Below are 13,338 nucleotides of genomic sequence, written 5' to 3' on the forward strand. Positions count from 1 at the left end.
TTAAATAAACACGTTTAGACTATATTTACTGATGTAAACCACAATTAGTGGCGCAAAAATCAGATTAATTGGATCAGCTTTAACTATGAGAAAATGATGTCTACACAACAGAAATACATCAGCACATGAATGCAACCTTTTTTGTTTGATGCCAAAATAGTTCAAATCTGTCATGTTTTTGTTTTACCAACAAGGAAGCATTTTGGTTGGAATCTATTTTTTGGTGTTGTCAGCACAGCAGTTTGGTTGAACCAAATGTGGTGTGAAAGCTTAAAAAAAGTACAGTACACTGTCTGGTGGTAGATGAATGCCTCATTCCTGAGTATTTTTAGCAGTAGTGGACAAGGCAGCAGACAGAATGTCTGTTTTGAGGACACACAAAACAAACACGGACAATATTGTCTTTTCCCCATGACCAAATCACTGCTTCTAACATCATGTAATTCAGGGGTCGCCAATCTTTTTTTTTTGCAGTTTTCCCTTATTGAAGTGAAGTGAAATATATTTATATAGCGCTTTTCTCTAGTGACTCAAAGCAATATCTAAGTTACATTTAAACCAGTGTAGGTGACACTGGGAGCATGTGGGTTAAGTGTCTTGACCAAGGACACAACGGCAGTGACTAGGATGGCGGAAGCGGGGATCGAACCTGGAACCCTCAAGTTGCTGGCAAGGCCACTCTACCAACTGAGTTATACCGCCCCAATGCAAAAAAGCTATCCATAGTTTCGTTTTTACTAATTTTTGCTAGTAGTAAGCATGTTTTGGGCTTTAGTATCTGATGGGTTATAAGTCATACATCCCATTCAAGGACAAGAGCATGGATATATAATAAAGATAAAAATGCTTGCCATTAGTTCCAATAGATTTCTATGGGATTTCTATTTCGATTCTAAAAGTTATGTATTCATGTTTTGTGCAATATTTCATACATAGATACACTGTCAGCTTTTGTTGGTCCAACTTTGCATGACTAAATACATCCGTTATTGCAAACTACTTGAGTTTGAGTTGAGTTGAGTTTGAGTTTATTTCGAACATGCATGCATACAACATGATACAATACAATTTCCAGCTTCTCTTTTCAACATGTTCGAAGAGGAGTAGGAAGAAGTAGAGCTTTTTTATCCTATCCCTTTTCTTTTACATAACAGTAGCTAAAACTTTTGTTCACTTCCTTTTCTCCATTTGTTCACAATATACTCCAAAAGTAATGACAAAAAAATAAATAAATAAATAAATACTCAGTGAAGTAAGTTACATTTCATATGGTAAGATGAGTAAGATTATTTTGAAAATGAACGAATGGATGGATGAAATAAATCCAGAATGTATATCATGGTTCTTCTTCTTTGTACATTGAAAACACTATAAGTTTGAAGAGTTTGTTGAATTGGATCATATTAGAACATTGTTTGATTGCTTTGCTTAACCCATTCCATAATTTAATTCCACATACTGATATACTGAAGGTATTAAGTGTTGTACGTGCATACAAATGTTTTCAATTATATTTCTCCTCTTTTTTTGAGAACAATTGTTGTATATTCTTGGGTAGCAGATTATAGTTTGCTTTGTGTATAATTTTAGCTGTTTGCAAACTTACTATGTCGTGGAATTTCAGTATGTTTGATTCAATAAATAAAAGGGTTTGTAGGTTCTCTATAGCCAACATTATGTATTATTCTGACTGATCTTTTTTGTAACACTGTTAATGAATGAAGTGTACTTTTGTAGTCATTTCCCCATATTTCTACACAATAACTCAGATATGGTAACATTAGCGAGCAGTAGAGAATATGAATTGATTTTTGGTCAAGAACATATTTTGCTTGATTCATTATTGATGTGTTTCTTGCTACTTTATGTTATATATTTTTTACATGAGATTTCCAGTTCAATTCATACCTAAAAATGTGGTTTCATTTTCTCTTTCAATTTCTATTCCATCTATTTGTATTTGTGTTCGACTTTCTCTTCCACTGTTACCAAATAGCTTTATTTTAGTTTTACTGAAATTCAAAGATATTCTATTTTTGTCAAACTTTTTTTTTAATTTGTTCATTTATTCTGTTATTATAACTTGTGTAATAGGACTGTGTGCAACAATAGCAGCACTTTAACTTACTAGGCCAAAGGAGATGTGTATTTTCTTCCTGCAGCACACTTATAATATGCAACAATTTAACTCTTCTCCATCTGCCTTATGCACTTGAACTACTATGGTCACTTTGTTTCTGATCTCCCCTGATCTTAGGTCATCAACCTGCCGGGGACTGTAGATGGAACCTAGCTTTCGGCTATGATTTGGCACCTTTACATTGTAGATGTTTATTAATCAGCATTGTCCCATGTAACAAATATCGCTAATGACGACTCCCGACCAGGAGTTTTATTATACATCTATGAACAAGGTTATTATTGTGTCTTGTGGGGCTGGCCAAAGTAAAGGAGGAGAAAATGCAGTCGGTTATAAAATTATTTAATGTCTCTGTGCGGGCCGGGAAGCAAATGCGGTTGGGGACCACTGATGTAACTGACATGTTACCATACAGAAGACAAAGATCAACTCCGAAAATAATCACAGCCATAATGCTTCAATCCCACACCTGAAGTGTGTCCAAATAATCATACAAACACATCAGTCAGCCTCGTGTATCAGGTAGCGCGCGCCTACATTCCCATGAACAGGAGCGCTGCAGGTTATTTTAATACACTTCCAATATACTTAAGTGCCAGACGGCTGTAAATACTTGCAATGGTGGAACCTCAAAATACATCCTGACAACAACATGACCTACTCTTGGTACCGTTCGAGTGACGTGATCCACAGAGTCCAGCTGAAGCACGTCCAGTCCAATGAGGAGGAGGAGGACAAGATGTTGGACACTTAGTAAAAACAAAATACATATTTTAGGGCTTTCTTTGAACTCGTTGACAAAAGTCTATTCATATGATCTTGGAACAACATGAATGCATGTTGTATTTCTTCCTCAGGGCAAATGACCAAAGAAGACTCTGTTGTGGTTACGACTGAATAGAACTAGTTTTCACAACACCCAAAGTTCCCACATTACTGCTAATAAGTAGGGATGAGTACTAGAGACGTCCGATAATATCGGACTGCCGATATCATTGGCTGATAAACGCTTTAAAATGTAATATCGGAGATTATCAGGATCGGTTTCAAAAAGTAAAATTTATGACTTTTTAAAACGCCGCTGTACGGAGTGGTACACGGACGTAGGGGGAAGTACGGAGCGCCAATAAACCTTAAAAGGCACTGCCTTTGCGTCCCGGTCCAATCACGTAATATCTACGGCTTATCACATACACAAGTGAATGCAAGGCATAATTGGTCAACAGCCATACAGGTCACACTGAGAGTGGTCATATAAACAACTTTAACACTGTCACAAATATGCGCCACACTGCAAACCCACACCAAACAAGAATGACAAACACATTTCGGGAGAACATCTGCACCCTAACACAACATAAACACAACAGAACCCCTTGCAGCACTACCTCTTCTGGGACACTACAATATACACCCCCTGCTAGTCCCACCCCCAAACCCACCCACCTCAACCTCCTCATGCTCTCACAGGGAGAGCATGTCCCAAATTCTAAGCTGCGGTTTTGAGGCATGTTAAAAAAAATAATGCACTTTGTGACTTCAATAATAAATATGGCAGTGCCATGTTGGCATTTTTTTCCATAACTTGAGTTGATTTATTTTGGAAAACTTTGTTACATTGTTTAATGCATCCAGCGGGGCATTACAACACAATAAGGCATAATAATGTGTTAATTCCACGACTGTATATATCGGTATCAGTTGATATCGGAATCGGTAATTAAGAAATGGACAATATCGGAATATCGGCAAAAAAGCCATTATTGGACCTCTCCAATGAGTACAGAATTCGGTACTTTTATTAGGTACTAACCAAATTCCAGACATGTATAATGTCAGCGAAAACGCAGAAATCCGCGTTTTTAAACATTCATTTTCAAGTCAAAATATCACTACTGCGTTTTTTTAATGAAATGATCCAGCGTGTAAGGACGGGAGTCAAAGGGGGACTTACAAAAGATAAAGCTAATTGTTTTAATGACATTCAGGCTTTGTTATCAGCAATATCTATACATCCATGGCTTCTCAGCGCAACAACAACAACCACGGAAAGGGTCCTGCGAAAACCCGCCCGACTGGAACGCTCTGACAAAAACAAAAGACCATTTGCAAGACCTGTCCTCACACAACCACAAAATATCAGAAATCAATCAAAATCAATGTTTCTTTTTATAGCCCTTAATCACAAGTTCCCTGAAGAGCTGCTCAGATGACCACAAATACATCCCCTGATCTCAACCCACATTCAGGCAAGGAAAATCTCCAAAAGGCCAAAAGTGGGAAAAATTAAAAAGAACCTTGGGATAGGGCCGCACATGTGGGGAAACTGTTGCTTTGGATTACAGATTGGTATGATAATAATGGACTGGATTTATGCAAGGCTTTTTAATACACTCAAAGCACTTTAGATTGAGGAATGAGAACCCATCCTTCATTCACTCCACATTCACACATGGTGGTGGTAAGCTACATTTCGAGCTACAGCTGCCCTGAGTTAGACTGACGGCACCATGGCCACCAATTGCGCTTACCGCCTCTTCGATCACCACCAAACATACTTACACCATTTTGAGTTACACTGGGTAGCATTGGCGTTGTTAGGCCTATTTTCTTAAGCCTTCCTTAATATTTTGATGTGATTTGATTGATTTATTTTTTTTTACAAAGAAATTGCAGAAAAAATCCATAGAAATATGCAGGAATATGAGTTTAAATCCTACCCGTGTTGGGGAGAAGACCCTTCTCCAAGTGGAGGAGTTCAAGTACCTCGGAGTCTTGTTCACGAATGAGGGAAGAGTGGATCGTGAGCTCGACAGGGGGATCGGTGCAGTGTCTTCAGTAATGCGGACGCTGTATCGATCCGTTGTGGTGAAGAAGGAGCTGAGCCGGAAGGCAAAGCTCTCAATTTACCGGTCGATCTATGTTCCCATTCAGGATGCCACCCGAACGCCTATCTCGGGAGGTGTTTCGGGCACGTCCAACTGGTAGGAGGCCACGGGGAGGACCCAGGACACGTTGGGAAGAATATGTCTCCCGGTTGGCCTGGGAACGCCTCGGGATCCCCCGGGAAGAGCTGGACGAAGTGGCTGGGGAGAGGGAAGTCTGGGCTTCCCTGCTTAGGCTGCTGCCCCCGCGACCAGACCTCAGATAAGTGGAAGAATATGGATGGATGGATGGAAAATTATAAAAATCGAAGAGATTAACATGATCAAGCAAAGGTTGATTATTGGTGTGCCTTTAGCTTCTTTTTTGAATTTCAAAACTCTACAGTCATGAGGCTCTCTGGCAAGCTGTTCCACAGGTGGGGGCAAAAGTGGTTAAATGCCGCGTCATCGTATTTTCTCTGGCATTGGGTAAAGATAAAAGGCCAGTGCCAGAGGACCTCAGGATCCACGAGGTTTGATAGAGTAAAAGCAGGTCAGATGGATAAGAAGGCACAAGACCATTAATTCATTTAAAAACGAGTACTAGAACTTTAAAATCAAACCTGAAACAGACAGGGAGTCAAATGCAGCGACATTAAAACAGCCTTCTGGTCCTCGTTGTCATGCAAACAGCTAAGTTTTGTAAAAATTGTAGACGCAGTTTGTCAACTAAAATCACAAGTCTGCCTAATTATTTAATTAGATTTGCACTTTAGTGTGAATACAAATCACAATTGTTTTTTCTGATTTCTTTATACAAACCAACCTAACACTCACTTCTTGTGTTGGAAGTGATAGGGACGGCGTGGCGCAGTGGGAGAATGGCCGTGCGCAACCCGAGGGTCCCTGGTTCAAATCCCACCTAGTACAAACTTAGTCACGTCCGTTGTGTCCTGAGCAAGACACTTCACCCTTGCTCCTGATGGATGCTGGTTGGCGCCTTGCATGGCAGCTCACTCCATCAGTGTGTGAATGTGTGTGTGAATGGGTAAATGTGGAAGTAGTGTCAAAGCGCTTTGAGTACTTTGAAGGTAGAAAAGCGCTATACAAGTACAACCCATTTATCATTTGTATGTGTGTGTGTTTTTGTATGACGCTGATGATCGTCTTCTTTAATTAATTGCAGAATGCAGTGTCGTCGTGTAAAAGCAACCCAGCGGGCAATAACAATAATCAGCCTTTTCTAGGTTCTGCGTCAAATAGACAAAGGCGGCTTGATACCAGATGTGGAGATACGACTGTTTGCTCATATCTGTGTGTGAAAAAGCCTATTGGACCACTGACTTTTTTTTGGCGTGAAGGAGCGTCAATATGAACATATTTACAGATACTCCATATGACTGATGTCAAACTCAAGGCCTGGGGGCCAGATCTGGCCCACTACAAAACTTTATATGGCCAAGGAAAACCTGGTAACAATGTGTGGTAATAATAAAGTGCTTTAGCTTTTTATCTCCAATTTTTGTTTGAATAAAAATAAATACTTAAATATCTGCTTGACTTATGATTTCAAAGCAGGCTATTGTAAAAATTGCTATATTTTTTACAGTAAAACAGTTTTGCAGCTCAGTGGAGAGAATTGTCCCTTAAAAAAAACAAAAGGTACCAATTTTCAATTAATAGTAATACATTGTTAAAAACTACAATCGTAGCTTTTACTGTAAAAATAATTTGCAGCTCGTTTAAGATAATTTTAATGTTAAAAAAAAACTGTGATAAGTTACAATTAACAGTAATACATTGTTAAAAACAACAATTGAACGTTTCACAGTAAAAAAAAATTGCAGCTCAATGGCCAGAATTGTACCCAAAAAAAGTGGTATTGTCTTACCACTTACAGTATTATGCTGTAAAAATAAAACACTGTAAATTCTACAGTAAAATTCTGCTGATTTTTTTTTTTTTGTTTTGTTTTTTAACGGCCGATTAACACAAACACGTCTTTTTTGACACTCAGTAGCGGGGGAACTTGGCTGCAATTCACTTGCTACTGATAAGCTACATGCGAGCAGAAGTAGACTAAGAAAAGTCTACCTTATGGAAAGATCAGATTTAATGCCGTGGCAAGTTCTTCCAACAAGAAAATACTATTTTTCACCGTGAGAAGAGGCGACATCCCAGCAGCAAATGCCTGCTGCGTGTGTCCTTCAGAAGTGGGTGGTGCTTTACTTCCGTATTCAGATTACAGTTAAGGTGCAGTGATAACATAACATTTAAATTGTAAGATGACATAAAAGCTCAAAAGAAATGAAAGACAGTTGGCACGGTGTCCAAAGGATACTTTTTTTTTTGTGCAAACAGTCGATCCCACATCAAAATATGTCAATACACGTTCTCAAACCAATGTCAATTTTTTCCCGCCTCAAAATAAAAAGGCACTACGCTATACAGCCGGTTTGACTACGTTTAGGGTTTCTCCTTAATGTACGGGCTTCTTATGAGCCGCCACGCCTTACAGAATAAAATAATATAATGTATTGTTGCATCCAGAAGAAAAAGTCTGACACTCTTTTTAGCTTTTATTGCCAATTTCATGCTAACAGGCGTAATTGTCAACAAATATTTCCTCCGTGCTTCACTCATAGACACACAACACTTCGTCATTCTCCGCCGACACGGTGTGTTCACAGACCATGGGAAAAATTACCATCATAACATACACATTAACAATAGCAGGTAGTTACAGTCTGAATGACCATATATACTTTATTATTTGCGCACTGTTGATTAACAAAAATTTAGCTGGAATCCGCTGTTAATCACCGGAACAGTGCTCCCGAAATCGATTTTGTGATGACATAACCTACACACACGGGGTTGTCTGGAGCGGAGGCAGCATGAATTGATTTACGTGGACCTCGACTTGAACAAGTTGAAAAACGTATTCGGGTGTTACTATTTAGTGGTCAATTGTACGGAATATGTACTGTACTGTGCAATCTACTAATAAAAGTTTCAATCAATCAATCAAAGCATGTCCGCGCTGTGGATGTACTTTAATATATTCTAGATCTACCTACAGACAGCGATTTTCACAATTCAGAGGGATAGGCTCCTAGCAACGCGATGCAAATGTGACGTCAGGCTCGCTTTTCGTCACCGATATGGCGCGACAGACAGTCCCCTAAACACAAGTACAGTCTCCAATAACACCAAAGACAGATGCTAGATTTGTTGCCAATCCTTTTTATTAAAGAAGGAGTGACTAAAAAAATTGGAGAAATCTCAAAAAATAAATAAAAAAATTAAATTTTGGAATTCAAAGTTTTAGGAACGCTCAACCTGTGTTCAACCCGCCCCTCTAAAGTTCCTGCAGGAACTTTCCAAAGTACCATCTTTGCACTCTAAACTAAAATAGATCTTGTGGAACTTTAGATACCCGGGTAGTTTTTGGTGGGAATGGGATAAGTCAGAATGTTCCTGTAAAAGTTCCTGTGATGGAAAAGGGTCTCTTAAGGGGCCACTTCGCAGCTATGCCCGCTTGTGACAGTGAATAATACTGTATATTAGTGGTGTGGGGAAAAATCGATTCGAATACGAATCGCGATTCTCACGTTGTGCGATTCAGAATCGATTCTCTCTTTTTTTTTTTTTAATGTTTTTCTTTTTTTTATCAATCCAAAAAAACAATACACAGCAACACCATAACAACGCAATCCAATTCCAAAACCAAACCTGACCCAGCAACACTCAGAACTGCAATAAACAGAGAAATTGAAAGGAGACACAAACACGACACAGAACAAACCAAAAGTACTGAAACAAAAAAGAATATTATCAACAACAGTATCAATATAAGTTATAATTTTAGCATAGCAGTGATTAAAAATCCCTCATTGACATTATCATTAGACATCTATAAAAAAAAAAAAAAAAAAAAAAAAAAGAATAGTGTCACAGTGGATTACACTTGCATCGCATCTCATAAGCTTCACAACACACTGTCCAATGTTTTCACAAAGATAAAATAAGTCGTATTTTTGGTTCGTTTAATAGTTAAAACAAATTTACATTATTGCAATCAGTTGATAAAACATTGTCCTTTACAAGTATAAAAGCTTTTTTTTTTTAATCTACTACTGTGCTAGCATGTCAGCAGACTGGGGTAGATCCTGCTGAAATCCTATGTATTGAATGAATACAGAATCGTTTTGAATCGGAAAAATATAGTTTTTGAAACGAGAATCGCGTTGAATCGAAAAAAATCCTGACTTTATATAAAATTCGATTCTTTTATTTTATTTACTTGCACATTTGTGAAAGAAAATTGACAAATAAATAAGACCTATTATTGTTCGTTTGATGGCAAGGTATCACTTTAGAAATATACTGCACCACTCATCCATACGTCCTCAGCCTGAACTGTGAAATGTGGCGCGAACACAAAACACACACACAGTTCCACAGGAACTTCCTGAAATTTTGATGAAAAAGGGCCTGTTGACTAAGTTTGACCTTCCTCCTCTAAATTGCAAAAGTACCCAGACACCCTTTGTAATCAAGGAATTAATCAGGAGTTGGGATCAAATCTTGTATTTTCGCAAGGTATTTAAAACAACCGAATGCTTTGTGAGAAGATTGGTTTTAAAGTTTGACTTTCCCAAGAATGCCAACCAACTCCAATCCTGTTGAGGCCAGTCTTTCTGCCCTCATGTGATAGCAACGCTGAGCGGCTGATCAAATTATCTTATAATACAGCTAAAAATGGAAAACCAGTGGCACGCATTTTATCAAGGACTTTGCATGACCAAAAGAGCTAAATTCAATTGCGTTTGATTGAATGAACGCTCTGCAGGTCAACTTCACAACACGAGGGGAAAAGCACCATGAATGTAACTCTGTGCCTCCTGACACCTCCGACTAAACTTACAGAGAATCTATTTGCGGCTGCAGTAAGTCCACGCTCAGAGTACAGTTCCACAAAGAGGCCCGAAGGAAAAGCAAAGTGTTGTTAAAAACATCAAACGTACTTCTGGAGGCGTCTGCAAGTGTCCAGACGTATTAACTTTGATGACTCCGGCAGAGTGCTCAAGTCATTTTCAACCTGATTGGCAATGTTATTAGGCAGCTGAACTGATCACAATTTCAATCCATGATAGCTTAGCCTGTGATGCTAACTTTACTGAACATATTATAGGATGTTAGTAGATGATACCAGATGTGCTGACAGTAGCACAGTGACAGAACAGTACAAACATCACTTCATCAGGAAACACCTGGCTCTGATTAGGTTTGAGCGATCTAGACGATATACACAATCTGGCCGACCAAGGGGTTTTTTAATACTATCACTATATCGTGATAATGCACACTGATGCACATTCAAGCTTTGTCCAGCAAGTTTAAGAGCGACAAATCGAACGAACACATCCTCGATGCACTGTAGCACTTTTTGCGAGCGACTAATGTCCCTCGAGTGAAACTGCAAACTTCACTGGGGAAAGAGGAATAGCTAAACATGGTACACTAAACACCGTAGGAGGATATGCTAAACGCTAAACACAAGCCAGAGAATTGTGATTAAAACCTTTAATAAAGTAAAAGTACCACTGATAGTCACACACACACACACCAGGTGGGGTGAAATTACCCTATCATCCCCTTGTTCCACCCCTTGGGAGCTGAGAGTAGCAGTGAGCTGCACCGGTGGACACGCTCAGGACTCATTTTGGTGAGTTAACACCCAATTCCAACCCTTAATGCTAACTGGCAAGCAGGGAGATAATGGGTCCCATTTTTATGGTCTTTGGTATGACTCGGCGGGGTTTGAACTCACGACCTACCGATCACAGGGCGGACACTCTAACCATAAGGCCACCTACCATAAGGTCTTGAACATTTCAAGTGTCATTATCAGCATTTCTATGACCAATACTGCTCATCCAACTACTTTGTATTGAATTGATAATGGCACAGAGTCACCACAAAATTGAAGTCATCACACCTTAAAAATATGTATTTTTTGCATGAGAACAAATGAAATATAATGTATTGTAGACTCCAGAAGAAGTTAATACTATTTTCAATTTTTATGCTAACAAACTTGCCTGACATGATACCCTTGTCTTGCACGTTACCGCGACAACCAACTGTAATTAAAACAAAACAGGCACCATTCCATAAAAGTCAAGACCCACCAGACGTTTCATGGGCATCGGCCTAAGGCTATCAGTTATTCTGCGTCTTTGACATCATCACGCGGTACACAAGAGAACAGTTCTCCATTCTGCTAGTACAGCCTCAAACTTCTACTTCACAGGAGAATGACGAAGCCTGCTGTGTTTGTACCGATGCGCTGATACACTAAATTCAACACACAACCCTGAGGTCACCAAAACAGACACAGACTGAATTGTAGTTTCTTTTGGACCACACCCTCTTCCCATACCTGTGTAAACACACTTAGAAACCAGAATTAATGATGATATTGTGCGATTCCAAGCCTGCCTCACACTTTCCATTACCCGGTGTGAGCAGTAATGTCTTTCAATGGCAGATGGTATAACCGTTTAGGAGCATGTTCACTTGTACTACCACAAAATTGCTTAAAAATATATTAATGTGACAAGTATGTTAAGGTATTTGCACAAACTAAGCAAACAAATTCCTCATTAAAGTTATATAGTTGAAGTACCAATTATTGTCTGTCACACACACACACACACACACACACACACACACACACACACACACACACAAGCTTTACTATGGATCAGAGCGGTCAAGCGAACATGGATCCCGACCACATGTCAACAGGCAGTTTTCGGTGCGAAAATTGTAGTAATAAGTCGGCTTTTACCAGAGACATCAGTGGAGCTTGCGTCCTGCTGCAACTGCGTGACTTCCCTCAGAGACACTGGCGGTCAACACACCTGTGGCCACAGCCCTCTGACTTTCAGGTACCATATAATTTCACTAAAACACTAGCAACACAATAGGCAGATAAGGGATTTTGCCGAATTATCCTAGTAAATGTGTCTAATAACATCTGAATCGCTCCCTCTGCAATGGCCTTTTTTTTTCTAGTGCTTCACTCTAACTTTCCTCATCCACAAATCTTTCATCCTCGCTCAAATTAATGGGGAAATCATCGCTTTCTCGGTCCGAATCGCTCTCGCTGCCGGTGGCCTTGATTGTAAACAATGTGAGGATGTGAGGAGCTTCACAACCCGTGACATCACTGGCACATTGTCTACTACTTCCGGTACAGGCAAGGCTTTTTTATTAGCAACCAAAAGTTGCGAACTTTATCGTCGATGTTCTCTACAAAATCCTTTCTGCAAAAATATGGCAATGTCGCAAAATGATCAAGTATGACACATAGAATGGACCTGCTATCCCCTTTAAATAAGAAAATCTCATTTCAGTAGGCCTTTAAAGCTGTTACACCCCAACTTGTTTTAAAACTGACACAAAAAATAAGTAAATGTTGGTAAAAATCATAAAAAAGAAACAATGCAAATACAGCAATTTCAGGACGTTTTCACCACAAATATGCACTTTGCAAGTGGGACGTGGGAAGTGGAAACAAAACATGTTAGCAATAAACACACCATCATAGCTGCGTATAATCATGGGAAAATAAACATTAAATACCAACAATACATGGCTCAAGGTGAATGATATAAAAGGTGAAAAAATAATTCAAAACCAGGCGTAATGTTGTCATAAGGCGGCAACACATCCAATACAACAATAAAACATCATCATCATCTGTTGAAGTGGCTCCCAACACTTTGTTCCAGTGCTCGCACACTAATTAGGTGTAAAGGTCTTAATTGACGCACATTAGGAGCGTAAAGAAGACAGGCAATCAATCAATGATGTGTGTTAATCGATCCTGAAAGCTCTTTCCTACCTTCTGACTCGCGTGGGGGCCGTCACACTGCGACTGTTCATGCCTTCTGCCCACAGCAAGCTAGCATGAAAAGTTTGGGAGGGCGAGAGGGAAAACTCCCCCTTTAAAGTTCAACTTCAGCGTCAATCGCCGTATATGCAAGAGACGTTTCCGGTTTGTATTTTCAAAATTAAACTAAGGAAGTGCTTGTTTATTATAGAGCAGGGGTCACCAACCTTTTTGAAACCAAGATGTACTTCTTGGGTACTGATTAATGCGAAGGGCTACCAGTTTGATACACACTTAAATAAATTGCCAGAAACTCAATTTACGTTTAATAAATAAATCTATGTATATATATATCAAAAATTTCTGTGTCATTCCGTCGTACATTTTTTCCCTTTTATGGAAGGTTTTTTTTGTAGAGAATAAATGAT

At 39.1% G+C, this 13,338-nt stretch overlaps 1 pseudogene; it reads right to left on the minus strand.

Annotated features, from left to right (window-relative positions):
* The window catches only part of LOC133540638 (KN motif and ankyrin repeat domain-containing protein 3-like), a 72,867-nt pseudogene extending 59,797 nt beyond the window's left edge, over positions 1-13,070 (minus strand).
* Positions 13,071-13,338: the final 268 nt, after the last annotated feature.

The sequence above is a fragment of the Nerophis ophidion genome, linkage group LG22 (assembly GCF_033978795.1).
Source record: "Nerophis ophidion isolate RoL-2023_Sa linkage group LG22, RoL_Noph_v1.0, whole genome shotgun sequence".
NCBI classification, from domain to species: domain Eukaryota; kingdom Metazoa; phylum Chordata; class Actinopteri; order Syngnathiformes; family Syngnathidae; genus Nerophis; species Nerophis ophidion.